Below are 17,698 nucleotides of genomic sequence, written 5' to 3' on the forward strand. Positions count from 1 at the left end.
TTGGGGGGGCTCGGGGCTGGGGCAGGGGGTTGGGGCTCTGGGTTGGGGCATGGGCTTACCTCGGGCAGCTCCTGGTCAGCAGTGCAGCAGGGCTAAGGCTAGTCCCTGCCTGTCCTGACTCTGTGTTGCACCCCGGAAGCAGCCAGGAGGTCTGGCTCCTGGTAGGGGGGACAGGAGGCTTTGCACCGAGCGCTGCTCTCGCCCGCAGGCACCGCCCCCCGCCCAGCTCCCATTGGCCGTGTGCAGAGCTGGTGCTTGGGGCAGGGGCAGTGAGCCGAGCCCCATGTCCCTCTCGCCTAGGATCCGGACCATCTGGCCGCTTCCAGGGCGCAGTGTGGTGCCCCAGGACAGGTAGGGACTAGCCTTAGCCCTGACCAGGATCTGCCCGAGGTAAGCCCATTCCCCAACCCTGAATCCCAATCTCCTGTCTCAGCCCTGAGCCCTTCCTGCACCCGGAGCCCCCTCCTGCACCCCAGAGCCTGGCTTAGCTCCGCACCACCACCGACCGGGCTTTTAACAGCCTGGTCAGCGGTTCTGACCGGAACTGCCAGGGTCCCTTTTCAACCAGGTATTCTGGTCAAAAAACGGACCCCTGATCCCCCTACCCACATCCCAGGTGGTATGCAGGATTCAGTGGGGGCCAGTGGAGGTGGCACTGTCATCTGCATCCCTCTCTCTGGCCCAGCTCTTGGGAGGAGGCTGCTGAAGAACTGGGGTCCCAGGAGATGGTGGGGGGCAGCAGCCATGAAGGTACAGGCAGTGACAGCCTTGTAGCTAGAGGGACCCTCACCCTTGCACGAGTACGAGTCCAGCCTGTGGACACGGACGTGGACAGAGCACTGTGCCCTGGGCGTGCGTTGGCAGCTGCTGCCCTCAGCCTCAGCGACCTGGGGCTTGTCAGAGAGAAAAGCTTTGAGTGACAGCAGCTGTTGGGCTGCAACTGCCCCCCTGGCAGCTAATGCCAGCACCTGCGATTGCTGGGCTGGGTGCGATTTGAGCTCTTATGCTCCAGAGGGTGGCCGGGGGAGGAGGAACTGCCAGCCTGTGCGTGGGCACATCTATGCTGCTATGGTGCTGCAGCTATGCCATCCCTTCCCCAGGAGCCAGGGCAGCATGCGGGTGACGTGCTCCACTGCTGCCAGCTACAGCCTCCTGCAAGCCTGGAGCAAAATAAATCCTGCAGTGTTCACCCAAGGCCCGGCACTGCCAGGGCAGCACCGAGTCTGGGGGCAGCAGACCCTGCTGGGCCAAGGGCACAGGTTGCTGGCACTGAAGCAGGGCGGGGGGCTGCCAGGAGGGCAGGAGTCCCAACGGGGTGACTGTTTAGGATAGCGAGCAATGACAGGAAGGCCCTGTCCAGAATCTGACCTCTTACGGCTACCCCAGCCCACTGGATCCCTGCAGCCTGTCTCTACGCCCCACCCGTCCCCCCGTGGGGCAGGAGAGTGACTGTCCCTTCTCCACTTGGAGACACAGGCTGAGGGGCTGGGTGGAGGAGATGAGCCAGGCAGGCTCGATACCAGCTTCCAGGGCACAGCATTGATCCTGGCCAGTAAAGCCACCCCCATCCCATCCCCCTGCTGTCAGGGCTTCCAGCACCTACCCACATGCTGTTGTGGGTCTGGCGGCCAGGATGGTGGGAGGTTGGCCCGACCGAGAGCCTGTCTGAGCTGGAGAAGGTCGGAGCCAGCGGCTCTAGGTCCCTGGTTGTTACAGGCAACCTCCTGGGCTTGGAACCTGTTCTGCTGTGAGCCCCCAGCAGGACGAGCCCAGCAGCCCTGGAACATGAGCCTGCAGCCCACTCAGAGCCGTGGGGAGCACTGGCCAGCGCAGGTCCCCCCCACGCTCAGTGCAGCTCCAGCCCGGGTGTGAGCTCTGCCAGCAGGGCCAGCATCCCGTGTGCCACGGCCAGGTCTGATCGCACGTGCTGCACGGAATGTGGGCCCCAGTGCCAAATTGCCTCCACCCACATTTGGAGGAGGGTGAGGGAAGACAGGAGTCAAATAGGTCTCCCTGCATGGGGCAGGAAGGGCCTTGGGGCTGAGTTCCCTGGCACATGGGGCCTAGGGCCAGGGCCTCATTCCCCCGTGCTTGGGGCCTGGGGTCAGGGCCTGGTCCCCCCGCTTGGGGCCTAGGGCTGATGTGTGGGGCTGCAGCTGGCCTTTGTGGCTCCCTACATGAGGACCCGGACCCTCCCCAGCAAGCCGCAATGTGGCAGGGACAGAGCAGTGAAGGTGAGTCCTCCAGGCCTGCCTATAGGGGCCAGGTGAAGCAGCCAATTGGAGCCCAGCAGAGCCCCCCCCACACCCCAGGGAGAACCAGAGTTGGGTTCTGGCTGCGCTTGCTGGCCTGGGAGGAGGTCCTGGCACTTTAGCCCTGAGCTCGGGGACGCGAAGGGGCCAGGTGGGGCGAGGTCCTGAGAGGGGGCAGCAGTGGGTGCAGGGAGCTGTACATGGCTGGGTCCCCAGGCTGGAGCCCGGAGCAGCGACGAAGTGCCCTAAACCCCAAGAAGGGGACGAGGTTTGTTTGGAAGCCCAAGTGAAGGGCTGAATTTAAAAGTCCGAGCTGGGGCCAATGCCCCTGGTGAGGGCAGGCAGACCATTTCTGGTGGGCTTTGCTCCCCTGGAAGGGATTCGTTTTGACTGTGTGACCTGGCCGGAGGGCAAGCCACAGAGGACCCACCAAGGACAGCGGGCAGCGTGCTGGGGGACCCAGGGCGAGGACTGCAGGACCACACCCAGCTGCTAGGAGGTGCTCAAGGGGTGAGTGTCCCCATTACAGCCAGGTTCCCCCATCACTGGGCCTGCGGTCAGAGCTGGGTTCCCCCACGTTCGTGGCCCATGTTATGGCCAGGTCTCCCCATGCTCGGGGCTGGGTTTCCCTGTGTTTGGCACCCAGTGTGCTGATTGCAGCAGCCTGCCATGTATTAGGGTGCATAATGGGGACTGAGCTCTTGGTAAGGCCTGGCCTTTGGACTCTGCTGGGCTCAGAGAGACGGAAATGCAAGGCAAGGAGTCCAGCTCCCGATAATGTGCAGAGGCAGGGAGTGTCCTGCAGCCCTTCAGCTCCCAACTGCATCCTGGCCTGGGGACTCCCGTCCCCTGTCTCTTCAGCCCAAATAGCTCCCCGGCAGCCCCACACGGGCTCTGGGGGTGAGGTAGGGGCTGAGGACGGCTTGGTGATGTAACTCCTGTGCGCTCAATGGCAGGTGTTATCCCGAGAACCCCACAGACTTGTGGTCTTAATTGGGATCCATGTACCCGGGGTGCTGGGCCCCTGGGCCCAGCTGGCATCTGTTACGGAGTCCCCGGGTGATGCTCAGGAGCTGCTCCCTACGAAGCCAGTCAGGACTCTGGGGAGTCTCCTCTCTGGGAGCAGCCTGTCTGCAGGACACACAGCTCCCCCGGCTCCCCCCTTCCTGGGGCTGACCTCGGAGCATTCAGCATCCTCTGCCCCTCCGTGTGCTTCCCACAGTGAGTCCGCCCAGGCGGGGTCCTGGGGAAGCCAGAGGGTCCTGCCCCCCAACTCTGCAGTCAGACTGGACTCTCAGCCAGCCAGTAAAACAGAAGGTTTATTAGACGACGGGAACATGGTCTAAAACAGAGCTTGTAGGTGCAGAGAACAGGACCTCTCAGCTGGGTCCATTTTGGGGGGGCAGAGAGCCAGACAAACATGTCTGCACTTCACTCCATGTCCCCAGCCAGCCCTAAACTGAAACTCTGTCCAGCCCCTCCTCCTCTGGGCTTTGTCCTTTTCTAGGCCAGGAGGCCACCGGATTCCTTTGTTCTCCAACCCTTTAGCTCTCACCTTGCAGGAGGGAAGGGCCCAGGCCATCAGTTGCCAGGAAATAGGGTGTCGGCCATTCTCTGTGTCCAGACCCCTGCCCACACCTGCCCTCTAGGGCTCTGCAAGGATCATACACCCTTATCCCCCCACCTAGATACTTAAGACCTGCATAGTGGAAACTGAGGCACCCCCACAATATTCAGAGGAAACATTAAGAACAGTCTCGCTTCGTCACATCATCCATGGACTGGGACAGATCAGTGACTCCTGTGGGTTGCTGGGAGTTCTTCTAATTCCTTGTCTGGATGGACTGAGGTGACTTGTAGGGCTTGGAGGCTGAGTTGAAATCGCTTTGGATCAAGATGTCCCTTGGGTATGGGCCTCCTGTCCCCGCGGGGCTGAGAACATGCTGGACTTGGACTCCTCTGTCCATAGGGGCTCAGGCCAGGCAGGGTCCCCAATGGGGCCGAGGGCTCGGTGGCAGCTCTATCCCAGTCTATCCCATTTGCTCTCTGGGAATTGTGGAGCAAAGCGCCTGGCTATTCAGAGCATGGCAGAAGCCTGTGGCAAGGCCTCGGCTCGCTGCCATTGTGCGGGGAGAATTGGCTGTAATAAGTCATGATCATCCCTGATGACGGACACTTAATGCGCGCCAGTTCTGCTATCCAAGCGCTCTTACAGCCCAATCACCTTGTCAATAGCAATGGCAGAGGCTGATGGATCCCCGGCTGGCCGCACAACCACTCCCAGCATGCCCCGGGCAAGGCCATCGATTTCCCACAACTGCCAAAAGGCGAATATTTGAAGAGTGATAAATAAGGGGGGCTGCCGCATGTCAGCACCTGGGATTAAGGCAGCGGGGTGAGACTAGCCAATTAAATCCCAATAAAAATGGCTGCAAATTCAATTTTCCCCTCATCCGTATCCATTGTCTGTGCCAAGAGGGAGGGGGCGCGGAACACAGGCTCATCGATTGCCACTGCCAGGAAGAAATCTCTCTGAATGTAATTAGATTAGAAAATACACAGGGCCTCACAGGGAGAGCGATTAGCTGAGGCTGTTATCTCCATCAGCAGGGCACTGCCACAAACACTCAGCTGGCTCCTGCTCTACACCTGCAACTGCTGTCTCCGAGCTGGCACAGCCATGCGGTGCTCACACGTCCCATGGCCTCTGTGCCTTACAGTGCCCCTGCCAGGACTGGAGTAGCTGGGAGCCACCGCTCCTGCCCTGCTCCCTGCTGCACCTCCTGGGGGGAGAGGACAGGACTGAAGTAACCAGGGGTTCCCTGCACTGCTACAGGCTGGGGGACCAACTGACTAAGCAGCAGTTTTGCAGAAAAGGACCTAGGGGTTACAATGGACGAGAAGCTGGATATGAGTCAACAGTGTGTCCTTGTTGCCAAGAAGGCCAACGGCATATTGGGCTGTATTAGTAGGAGCACTGCCAGCAGATCAAGGGAAGTGATTATTCCCCTCTATTCGACACTGGTGAGGCCACACCTGGAGTGCTGCGTCCAGTTTTGGTCCCCCCACTACAGAATGGATGTGGACAAACTGGAGAATCCAGCAGAGGGCAACAAAAATGATTAGGGGGCTGGAGCACATGATTTATGAGGAGAGACTGAGGGAACTGGGATTATTTAGTCTGAGGAAGAGAAGAGTGAGGGGGGATTTGATAGCTGCTTTCAACTACCTGAAAGGGGGTTCCAAAGAGGATGGACCTTGACTGTTCTCAGTGATAGCAGATGACAGAACAAGGAGCAATGGTCTTAAGTTGCAGTGGGAGAAGTTTAGGTTGGATATTGGGAAAAACTTTTTCACTAGGAGGGTGATGAAACACTGGAATGGGTTACCTAGTGAGGTGGTGGAACCTCCATCCTTAGAGGTTTTTAAGGCCCAGCTTGACAAAGCCCTGGCTGGGATGATTTAGTTGGGGTTGGTCCTGCTTTGAGCAGGGGGTTGGACTAGATGACCTCCTGAGGTCCCTTCCAACCCTGATATTCTATGATTCCCCTCACAGCCAGCGCTCCTGCCCTGCTCCCTGCAGCAGTCTGCATTCTATGCCCCCTGGAGCTGGCCCCAGATCCTTTCCAGACGGGCTCAGACTCTATGCTCTTCTCCTGCCCACTGCAGGGAGAGGCTGTGGGAGACCCATTCCTGCCCCTTCTCTACGTTCTGGCTGCTTCTCTTGCTGACTGCATGGGCTTGTTACAGCCTCCTTCATGGATTGTAGCTGTGCTGCACAAGACATAGATTTACAGGTTTTTAGGCCAGGGTGGCCAACCTATGGCTCCGGAGCCACATACAGCTCGTCAGAAGTTAATATGTGGCTCCTTGTATAGGCACCGACTCTGGGGCTGGAGCTAAAGGCGCCAACTTTCCAGTGTGCCAGAGGGTGCTCACTGCTCAACCCCTGGCTCTGCCACAGGCTCTGCCCCCACTCCACCCCTTCCCACCCTCTCCCCTGAGCTGGCCGTGCCCTCGCTTCTCCCTCCTCACTCCCAGAGCCTCCTGCATGCCATGAAACAGCTGATCGGGAGGTGTGGGGAGTTAGGGGGAGGTGCTGATCTGCGGGGCTGCTGGTGGGTGGGAGGCGCTGGGAGTAGTAGGCGGGGTGGGGGAAGCTGATGGGGGAGCTGCTGATGTATTACTGCTCTTTGGCAATGTACATTGGTAAACTCTGGCTCCTTCTCAGGCTCAGGTTGGCCACCTCTGGTCTAGTCTGACCTGTATTGCACAGACCAGAGAACTGACCCAAAATAATGCCCAGAACAGATGTCAGACAGAAATGCAACCCTGATTTTAAAATTGCCAGTGATGGAGAACCCACTGTGCCCATTGGTACATTGTTCGAGTGGTTAATTACTCTCACTGGTAAAAATATACACCTTATTTCCAGTCTGAATGTGTTTAGCTTCAACTTCCAGCCATTGCATCATGTTATAGATCTTTCTCTGCTAGATTGAAGAACCCATTATTAAATCTGTGTTCCCAGTTTAGGTACTTATAGACTGTATTCAGGTCATCTCGTAACCTTCTCTGTTAAGCTAAATAGATTGAGCTCTTTGAGTCAATCATTATAAGGCAGGTTTTCTAACCTTTTAATCATTCTCGCGGCTCTTCTCTGAACCCTCCTCAATTTATCAACATCCTTGAATTGTGGGCACCAGAACGGGACACAGGATTCCAGCAATGGTTGCACCAGTGCCAAAGACAGAGGTAAAATAACCTCTCTATTCTTACTCTATTCCCCTGTTTATGCATCCAAGGAACCCATTAGCCCTTTTGGCCACAGCATCACACTGGGAGCTCATGTTCAGCTGATTATCCACCGTGACCTTATTTATTTTTCAGAGTCACAGCTTCCCAGGATAGAGTCCCCCATCCTTTAAGTATCGCTTATATTCTTTTTTCCTCACATTTAGCTGTATTAAAATACATATTGTTTGCTTGTGCCCAGTTTACCAAGCGATCCAGATTGCTCTGAATCATTACTGATCATTATTGTCCACTCGCTCAATTTTTGTGCCATCTGCAAACTTAATCAGTGATTTTATGTTTTTTCCAAGTCATTGATAAAAATAGGAAATAGTGTAGGAAAGTGTTCCCTCTAATTTTTTACGTCCGTGTGCAGAATGAATTTTATTACGTGCACCAATACAGAGGAGATGTGTGGTGGGGCTAGAGTTGAGGGGTTCGAAGTGTGAGGGAACTCGGGGCTGGGGGAGAGGGTTGGGGCATTGGGGTAAGGGCTCTGGCTGGGGGTGCGGGCTCAGAGGTGAGCCCAGGGATGAGGGCTTTGAGGTGCAGGAGGGGGCTCAGGGCTAGGGCAGAGGGTTTGGGTATGGGGGGGATCTGCGTGGAGCCAAGGATGAGGGGTTTGGGGTGCAGGGTGCCCTGGGGCTGCGGCAGGGAGAGAGGACTCCCCCCAGCCCTCTCTTGCTGCAGCAGCTCAGGGCTGGGTGAGAGGGGCCTCTCCATGGCCGTGGCAGTTCCGGTGGGCCTGGGCTGGGCTGTGGGAGGGGCGCCTGTCCCTGCCTGCATGGCCCTTGATAGCCTGCTGCACAGCCGTGCAGCTTACAGGGAACCTAAATGTAGGACCAAGGACTGATCCCTGTGGGCCCCCACTGGAAACACAGGTTTCAGAGTAGCAGCCGTGTTAGTCTGTATTCACAAAAAGAAAAGGAGGACTTGTGGCACCTTAGAGACTAACAAATTTATTTGAGCATAAGCTTTCGTGAGCTACAGCTCACTTCATTGGATGCATTCAGTGGAAAATACAGTGGGGAGATTTATATACACAGAGAACATGAAACAATGGGTGTTACCATACACACTGTAAGGAGAGTGATCAGGTAATGTGAGCTATTACCAGCAAGAGAGCAGGGGGTGGGGAGGGAACCCTTTTGTAGTGATAATCAAGGTGGGCCATTTCCAGCAGTTGACAAGAACGTCTGAGGAACAGCGGGGGGAATAAACATGGGGAAATAATTTTACTTTGTGTAATGACCCATCCACTCCCAGTCTCTATTCAAGCCTAAGTTAATTGTAACCAGTTTGCAAATTAATTCCAATTCAGCAGTCTCTCATTGGAGTCTGTTTCTGAAGTTTTTGTGTTGAAGAATTGCCACTTTTAGGTCTGTAATCGAGTGATCAGAGAGATTGAAGTGTTCTCTGACTGGTTTTTGAATGTTATAATTCTTGACGTCTGATTTGTGTCCATTTATTCTTTTACGTAGAGACTGTCCAGTTTGACCAATGTACATGGCAGAGGGGCATTGCTGGCACATGATGGCATATATCACATTGGTAGATGCGCAGGTGAAGGAGCCTCTGATAGTGTGGCTGATGTGATTAGGCCCTATGATGGTATCCCCTGAATAGATATGTGGACAGAGTTGGCAATGGGCTTTGTTGCAAGGATAGGTTCCTGGGTTAGTGGTTCTGTTGTGTGGTGTGTGGTTGCTGGTGAGTATTTGCTTCAGGTTGGGGGGCTGTCTGTAAGCAAGGACTGGCCTGTCTCCCAAGATCTGTGAGAGTGATGGGTCGTCCTTCAGGATAGGTTGTAGGTCCTTGATGATGCATTTGAGAGGTTTGAGAGGCTGAAGGTGATAGCTAGTGGTGTTCTGTTATTTTCTTTGTTGGGCCTGTCCTGTAGTAGGTGACTTCTGGGTACTCTCCTGGCTCTGTCAATCTGTTTTTTCACTTCAGCAGGTGGGTATTGTAGTTGTAAGAATGCTTGATAGAGATCTTGTAGGTGTTTGTCTCTGTCTGAGGAGTTGGAGCAAATGCGGTTATATCGTAGAGCTTGGCTGTAGACAATGGATCGTGTGGTGTGATCTGGATGAAAGCTAGAAGCATGTAGGTAGGAATAGCGGTCAGTAGGTTTCCGATATAAGGTGTTTTTTATGTGACCATCGCGTATTAGCACCGTAGTGTCCAGGAAGTGGATCTCTTGTGTGGACTGGTCCAGGCTGAGGTTGATGGTGGGATGGAAATTGTTGAAATCATGGTGGAATTCCTCAAGGGCTTCTTTTCCATGGGTCCAGATGATGAAGATGTCATCAATGTAGTGCAAGTAGAGTAGGGGCATTAGGGGATGAGAGCTGAGGAAGCGTTGTTCTAAGTCAGCCATAAAAATGTTGGCATACTGTGGGGCCATGCGGGTACCCATGGCAGTGCCGCTGATTTGAAGGTATACATTGTCCCCAAATATGAAATAGTTATGGGTGAGGACAAAGTCACAAAGTTCAGCCACCACGTTAGCCGTGACATTATCGGGGATACTGTTCCTGACGGCTTGTAGTCCATCTTTGTGTGGAGTGTTGGTGTAGAGGCTTCTACATCCATAGTGGCCAGGATGGTATTTTTTTGGAAGATCACCGATGGATTGTAGTTTCCTCAGGTAGCGTACGGCCTGAGGAGGGAGTCTACATAGCCAGACAGTCCTGCTGTCAGGATGCCAATGCCTGAGATGATGGGGCGTCCAGGATTTCCAGGTTTGTGGAACCCACTCAGTGCTGATTCCCTATTTACAGTTACATTTTGAGACCTATCAGTTAGCCAGTTTATAATGCATTTAATGTGTACCATGATAATTTTAAATCCTTCTAGTTTTTTAATCAAAATGTCATGCAGCACTAAGTCAAACACCTTAGAGAAGTCTGTCTATATTACCTCAACACTATTGCTGTTATCAATCAAACTGGTACTCTCATCAAAAAAGCTATCAAGTTAGCGTGACAAGATCTAGTTTCCATAAACCCATGTTGATTTGCATTAATTACATTGTCCTCTTTCAGTTCTTTGTTAACCGAGACCTGTAGCATCTGCTTCATTGTCTTGCCTGGGACTGATATCAAGTTGACAGGCTTATAATTACCCCATCACCCTGTTTACCGTTTTTAAAAATTGGCACAATGTGAACTTTCTTCCGGTTTTCTGGAACTTCCCCGGGGCTCCAAGACTTACAGAAAATCAACAAAAAGAAAAGGAGGACTTGTGACACCTTAGAGACTAACATATTTATTTGAGCATAAACTTTCGTGAGCTACAGCTCACTTCATTGGGTGCCCCATGAAGCTCCTGTGCCTGTGAGCTGCTTGACTGGCTTGGCATGCTGGGGCGGGCGCAGAGATCCAGGGCAGAGAATCATAGAATATCAGGATTGAAAGAGACCTCAGGAGGTATCTAGTCCAACCCCCTGCTCAAAGCAGGGCCAACCCCAACTAAATCATCCCAGCCAGAGCTTTGTCAAGCCTGACCATAAAAACCTCAAAGGAAGGAGATTCCACCACCTCCCTAGGTAACGCATTCCAGTGCTTCACCACCCCCTAGTGAGAAAGTTTTTCCTAATATCCAACATAAACCTCCCCCACTGCAACTTGAGACCTTTGCTCCTTGTTCTGTCATCTGGTACCACTGAGAACAGTCTAGATCCATCCTCTTTGGAACCCACTTTCAGGTAGTTGAAAGCAGCTACCAAATCCCCCCTCATTCTTCTCTTCCGCAGACTAAACAATCCCAGTTCCCTCAGCCTCTCCTCATAAGTCATGTGTTCCAGTCCCCTAATCATTTTTGTTGCTCTCTGGTGGACTCTTCCCAATTTTTCCACATCCTTCTTGTAGTGTGGGGCCCAAAACTGGACAGTACTTCAGATAAGGCCTCACCAATGTTAAATAGAGGGGAAGGATCACGTCCCTCGATCTGCTGGCACTGCCCCTATTTATAGAGCCCAAAATGCCATTGGCCTTCTTGGCAACAAGGGCACACTGTTGACTCATATTCAGCTTCTCGTCCACTGTAACCCCTAGGTCCTTTTCTGCAGAACTGCTGCCTAGCCACTCGGTCCCTAGTCTGTAGCGGTGCCTGGGATTCTTCCGTCCTGCACTTGTTCTTGTTGAACCTCATCAGATTTCTTTTGGCCCAATCCTCTAATTTGTCTAGGGCCCTCTGTATCCTATCCCTACCCTCCAGCGTATCTACCACTCCTCCCAGTTTAGTGTCATCTGCAAACTTGCTGAAGGTGCAGTCCATGCCATCCTCCAGATCATTAATGAAGATATTGAACAAAACCGGTCTGGGGACCGACCTTTGGGGCACTCCACTTGATATCAGCTACTAATTAGACATAGAGTCATTGATCACTACCCATTGAGCCCGACAATCTAGCCAGCTTTCTATCCACCTTCTAGTCCATTCATCCAGCCCATATTTCTTTAACTTGCTGGCAAGAATATTGGGGACCGTGTCAAAAGCTTTGCTAAAGTCAAGGAACAACACGTCCACTGCTTTCCCCTCATCCACAGAGCCAGTTATCTCGTCATAGAAGGCAATTAGGTTAGTCAGGCATGACTTACCCTTGGTGAAGGGAGGAATTGGAGGAGGATTTACAGTGTCGCCTCCGAGGTGGATTTGTGGGGTCGTCTCCGCGTGCCAGGGTCCCTCTGAGAGAGCAGGGCCGTGAAGAGGCAGCTTGTTCAGGGACATGGGCATAGCGCACTGCGATCCCCACCCTTGCGGGCTGCTGGGGAGAGGCAGCTGTGCTGGGGAGCAGGCAGGATCTCACGTGGGTCATCATGGCAAGAAGGGGCAGCTCAGCCTGGCTGGCCGCCAGCTCAGGCCACTCTGCCGGCTGGCCCCTGACTCTCAGATCCCAGCAGCGGACAAGATCCAGAAGCTGTGCCCTGAAGTGGCTGGGACATTGGCATGGACCCCAGGCCCTGGCCTGCTCTCCCTGTGCAGTGCCTGGTTCAGTCATCTGCAGCCATGGGGCACAGCAGGGACTGAGGGGGTCTGGCTGGGAGCAGGACATTCAGCCAGAGGGGCCGGTCTCCCACAAGGGGCAGCTCCCTCCCATTTGCCCTCAACACTTTGAATGCAGGCTGCCTGCCTGTTCTCCCCAGGGGGCAGAGCTTGGGGGACAGCTACTCTAGGCTGTCACCCCTTGGCTGAATAAGGCCAGGTTTGTGGCTTCTCCTACTTCCTCCCAGTGCTCTCCTTATGACCTCAGCCTGTGGCCATGGTAACGTTGGTGATGTCACTGCAATGACCTCATGGCTGGCATCAGCAGGGCTATGAGGGAGGCAGTGGAGGAGGATTTACAGTGACACCTCCGAGGTGGGTTTGCGGGGTCGTCCCCGCATGCCAGGGTCCCTCGGCAAAGGCAGCGTTTCCCCGGCGTTTCTTGGCGGCAGCACCCCTTGTGCGGCGGGTTTCCCCAACCTGATCTGAGGGCAGACAAGCAGGCCAAGGCCAGGGGAAGGGCAGTGAGTTATCCAGAGACACCCTGGTTGCCTGGAGGCAGCAGGGAGAGGTGGGCCTGCAATGTGGCCGGGGTGGTGTGAACTCGGGGAGGAAGCCTGGGAGAATCCCTGAGGCAACGCTGCCAGGATCTGACATGGGCCCATGGCCAACAAGGAGCCTTGCAGGGAGTGCCATGAGGCTGAAAGTTGATGCAACAGTAGATGGGGAGCCACAGTGAACCTGCCGCATTCAGCATGGAGTGGGGGAGGTGTGGGGGGCAGGGCATAGGCGCAGTTTAACTTCTATAGTTGGGGAGGCAGCTCCTGTCAGGCCAATGGGGCCATGCATGGGGGAGGGGGGCAATTCTGCACCTGCCTGAGGCTTGCAGTTTTGGGGGGGAGGGCAGTGCCCCCTGTGCCCCACAAACTAAACCCATGGGTCAGGATTTGGTGTTAAAGAGACAGGCTGGGTGGGACGGGGGGACATTGCAGGATAGAATGGGGCAGGAACAAGAGCTTTGGCGGTGGGGATGGGGAGGAGAGACGGATCTGAGGGGAACCCTCCTTTCTCTTGGCTAATTATCCCTGTGCCATGTCGGCATCTCTCACCTGATCAGATGCGCGGCTCGTGGCTGGATTGCCTCACGGGGAGCTTTATCTCCCTGGACTCTTGTGCTGAGTGCAGATGGGAACAGCGGGAGCTGTAAGTGGGGATGCAGGGAGCAAATTGCAGGATATGGGCAATCTCTGCTGGTTGTGTCTGGGTGGGCTCTCTCTAGCCTGCTGCGACTGCAGAGACTGTGCCTCTGTCATCGTAGGCCCCGGTGAGCGACAGGGGCCCCAGGGCCAGTCCTTGGCTTTGCAGGCCAGCACCCTCCTGCTTGGATGCTAGGTCCCTGTACGGGGAGGGGTGGCTTGCCGGTGCTTTGCTGTCTCCTCCTTAGCCCTGGTGAGAGGTTCCTTCTGGAAGCAACTGTTCAGCCTCAGCTGCCCCGCTGGCAGCCTCCGAGCTGTCCTAGTCCTCCAGGCAGAGCCAGCCTCTCAGGGACGTCTGGGATGAGCCTGAGCCCATGCAGCTAGCAGCCTGCACTGAGCCCCCATGGATTTCCCAGGTCACCTACCTCAGCCACACAATGGCAGCGTGGGGTGGGATCCGCTGGCAGCCTGGTACCAGGGAAGGCTGCGAAGTCTAAGGGAATAAGCCCGGCACAGAGGCAGGAGGCCTGGCACTGTTGCACAGCACCGCGTGGGGACAGCTTGGACCCTCCGTGGCTCAGTTTCCCAGCTTTACAGATGGTGCCGAGCAGGGCCCGGTGAATCCCATGGGACAGTGCAGTCTGGCCATGGCACAACAAGCCGCCGTGATGCATGTGAACTACCAAAACACGCCCAGTCCCGGTCCCATTGGCTGCGTCCCACAGGTGGCAGAGCCCTCGGCTGGCTAGGCCCCGTGCAGCAGGGCAGGCAGGGGAGACACAGCTGTTCTTCAGACACTGGAAAGGAGCTATGTACTGGGCACCGTCCAGACATGTAAAGAGACCCAGGCCCTGTCCCAGTGGCTGTGAAATGGAGGCAGAGCCGCCAGGGTGCTCTGGGTCCTGCAGCAGGCGGGGACTGGGCTGGTCCCTCCATTCTGATAGCAGCTGGGTTTAGGATTCAGTGGTCCAAGTGGCGAGAGGCAGTGGCGCCAGTTAGCAGGACCTGGGGATGGCCAGGGGTGGGGGTGGAGGGGAAACGACTTGCCTCCCTCCCAGGTTTTTACACTTGCTCAAAGTTTCCCAGGGAGCGCAGCTGGGGGTGATAGCCCGACTGCTTTCAAGCCGTGGTCCCATATCAGATCAGACCGGCTGCTGCTGGAACGGTCCAGAGTGCCACACTGGGTGCAATGTCACTGAAATTGGACCCAGCCGCCCCTCTGTCCAGGGGGAGGGCCAGCCAGGCCACATGGCGCTGCGACCGGGGGCGTCTGTTCCTGTATGGCGGAGTGCAGGGGAGTCTCCCAAGACCTGATTCCTGGCAGCACCGACCCCTGTGCTGTGTGGGTAAGAGAGGCCCGGTCCAAGGGAGACCAGAGATGCCTGCCGAGGGGTCAGGGGAACGAACAGCTTGCTGCTGGGCAGGGACCAGACTTTGCTCCCCCCGAGAAGTACCTGAATCGGTACCACTGGAGAGAGGGTGGCACCTGAGTCTGGCCAGGGACCACAGTGGTTTGGGGAACCTAGGTATGGCTTATGCCTTGTGGTTGATGGTATGAAGTCACTAAGCGGATGTTGCTGTGAAAGTTGCTATGTCAGGGATGCCCTCTCTGTCTCTGTGCACCCACCACAGCAGCCCAGGGCCCATGGTGGGTCATTAGAGCCAACAGCTGCCCAGCCAGCGTCCAGCACCTGGGGACAAGGGGTTTGCTGGAGATGGGAGAAGAAGTTCCCCCTCCTGTGTGAAGGAATGGGAGGATGGAGAGTGGCAATCCCCTGGCAGAACAACAGAGGGACCAGGCAGGTGGTTATGAGAGGGCTCCTGGGATGCTCGGTGTGTGGCCAGGAGAGGGGAAGAGGTTGGACAGGTCAGAGCAGGTCAGCTGCAGGGGGTGGGGGTGGGGGTGGGCAGGCTGCATGTGTCAGAACCCCAGAAAGCATGCACGGCAGCAGGACCCTGGATGGCCCCGGGTGGCCATGTGTCTAGCTCAGAATGCTCTGGAGTGGCGAGGAAACTGAGGCAGGGAAAGGCCCGTGGGGTTGTACAGATCTGTGTATTTCTTGGGTGAGTAACGAGAGCAATAGTGGTTTAAAACCCAGTGCAAAGCATGTGGCTGTGCTAAGCCTTTACCCTCCCACGCGCCCCCCCCTTTGGGTGGACCTGTGGGAGAGTGGGTGTGTGAGCCCCGGGGGAGCCTGGGGGTCAGACTGGTTCCAGGGGCCGGGCAGGGGGATGCCAAGAAGCTGTGAGACAGTGGCAGTGCCTGGACTCTGTTCAGGCTCCGGGGGCTCAAGCGAATGGGGATTGAATGGCAAAAGAGCCTCCGCTCCTTCAAGACTGGCAGCTCCTTGGGGTAGGGACTGTGTCTCCCTGGACAGTGTCCGGCCCAGCACAGCCCCATCCTGACCAGTGGTAGGGCACCCCCCTCAGCCGCCCCGCCCCCGCCCATGGTGCAGGGCTACAACTCCCCCTCCACACACACAACACATGCACCCCATGGTGCAGGGCTACAACCCCCACACACACACACGCACCCCATGGGGTGCAGGGCTACAACTCCCCCCCCACACCCCTCCCCGGCTACAAACTCACACTCATGGTGCAGAGCTGTGCTATCAGGTGCAGGAACAGTAGGCTGGTGGTGTGCCAGTCATTTGACACCCCGCTGCTGTGTTTATCCTCTCGATCCCTCTTCCCTGAGGTGCGAGGAGAAGGTGCTAATTAAAAGCAGATTACACTCACATTAAAGCCAGCAGTGCTGGGGATCCCACACAGCGCGTATGAGCTGCTGCGCCCAGGGAATCCTGCTCCCCAGCGAGCCCTGCGGGAACCCGAATGAAGCAGCTGCTGGGGTGCTGGGCCAGCTGTGAGCTCACTGCACAGAGGAGTGGAGCAGGAGGGCCCCACTGGCCCATGCTGCTAGCCAAGGCCAGGACTGGCCCCTGCAGCCTGGTCATGGGGCTCTGTGTGGCCTAGTGCTGCTGTCCCAGGCAGTGCAGCGCCACCCCTTGCCTGGGGAGACGATCCTGGTGTAACTCTGCTGGGAGACATCGCCTCAGCTTCAGCCTAAATCTTCCTCCTCCTCGCTCTGTGCCAGCCCAGTCTGGGCCGCGGTGCCAGCTCTCCCAAAGGCAGTGCGTTTGTGGCCCCTGCTGCAGGACGGCTTGTGATGGCATGGAAAGCTGAGGCTGCTCTGTGATCTGGGGGCGACAGATTTCAGAGGCCACAGCAGAGAACTTGCCCAAACTGATTTTCAGCAGAGCTGGAAGGAGACCTGGAGGGGTACCATACCCAGGCCAGGTCTCCTCCACTTTGCCTCCGTCTTTCAGCAGGAAGAGGTCAGATTCGGAGCTTGTGACTCGAGTAACCGACATTAGCACAGTGTTGTGTCACTCTCTAGTGCCAGACCGGTGGTCTCTCGCTGTCACTGCTTTCCTGCTCTGCTCCCAAAGCCAAGAACGCTGCTGCCCAGGGCCCAGTGCTGGTGGTAAGCCGCTGGCGGCATGTGTGTTGCCCTTATACAGCGTAAGAGCCTGCTCCCCACTCCCTCGTCCTTCCTGGAGCTGAAGCAGGAGGGGGCTGGGCTGTGGATCTGAAAGATGTGGGTGCAGACGCTGCGCCACGCGAGGGAAGAAAATCCCCAGACCTGTGTCGAAAAGTTGGTGTCAGGTCTGGCGTGCGGGTTGGATGCTCTGCTTTGTGACATGGTGTTTGTAGAGGTGGATTTGGCTGTTGCACCAATACTTGTATACTGTTGCTCTAGCGAGTGGGAGCTGCCCGTTACAAACAGGTGTGGCAGCCAAGAGCCAGCGTGAGTGCCAGGCAGGTCACCACACCATCCCAGGAATTCAACTTTCCACAGCCCGGTTCTTCCAGGCACAACCTCGGGGCTTAAGGCGATTGCTGCCCCAGAGTGGCGCTAATGAGCCTTTGACCGGGGGTCCCCCTCTGGTTCCTGCCCAGCCCAGCAGGGCTTAACAGCTGTGCGGTGGTCCCTACAGGTGATGAGTTTGGTGCCCCTAGTTTCTGCATCACAAACTCACCACCGTTTTCCATTGGACTGTAAGCTCCTGGGGGCAGGGACTGTCATGCTCCATGTGGCTATGGGGCCTAGCACGATGTGGCCCCAGTTTCAGCTGGTGCCTCTAGCCTGTGCTCCTGGAGCAGGGTCCGAGGGCGTGAATCAGGAGCAGAGCTGTTTGCCAGAGTGCCGGGGGCAGGAGGCGGGGACCCAAATGCACCTTTCCATCCTTGGTCTGGGGGCCAGCATTGTACGTTTTGGGGTCTGGTATCTGGTTTTTGAACGGGTGGGGCTGGCACTACCGTGTGGGGCAATGCGTGTCCAGGCATGTGCACTAGGCGAGGGGGCTGGCCTGGCATCACTCTGGCTTCACACCACATGCCGGCACTGTGGAGTATACACAGGACCAGCCACTGATGCCATGGGGCAGATCCTGGCACGGGGGTGCA

The sequence above is a fragment of the Dermochelys coriacea genome, chromosome 8 (genome assembly GCF_009764565.3).
Source record: "Dermochelys coriacea isolate rDerCor1 chromosome 8, rDerCor1.pri.v4, whole genome shotgun sequence".
NCBI lineage: Eukaryota > Metazoa > Chordata > Testudines > Dermochelyidae > Dermochelys > Dermochelys coriacea.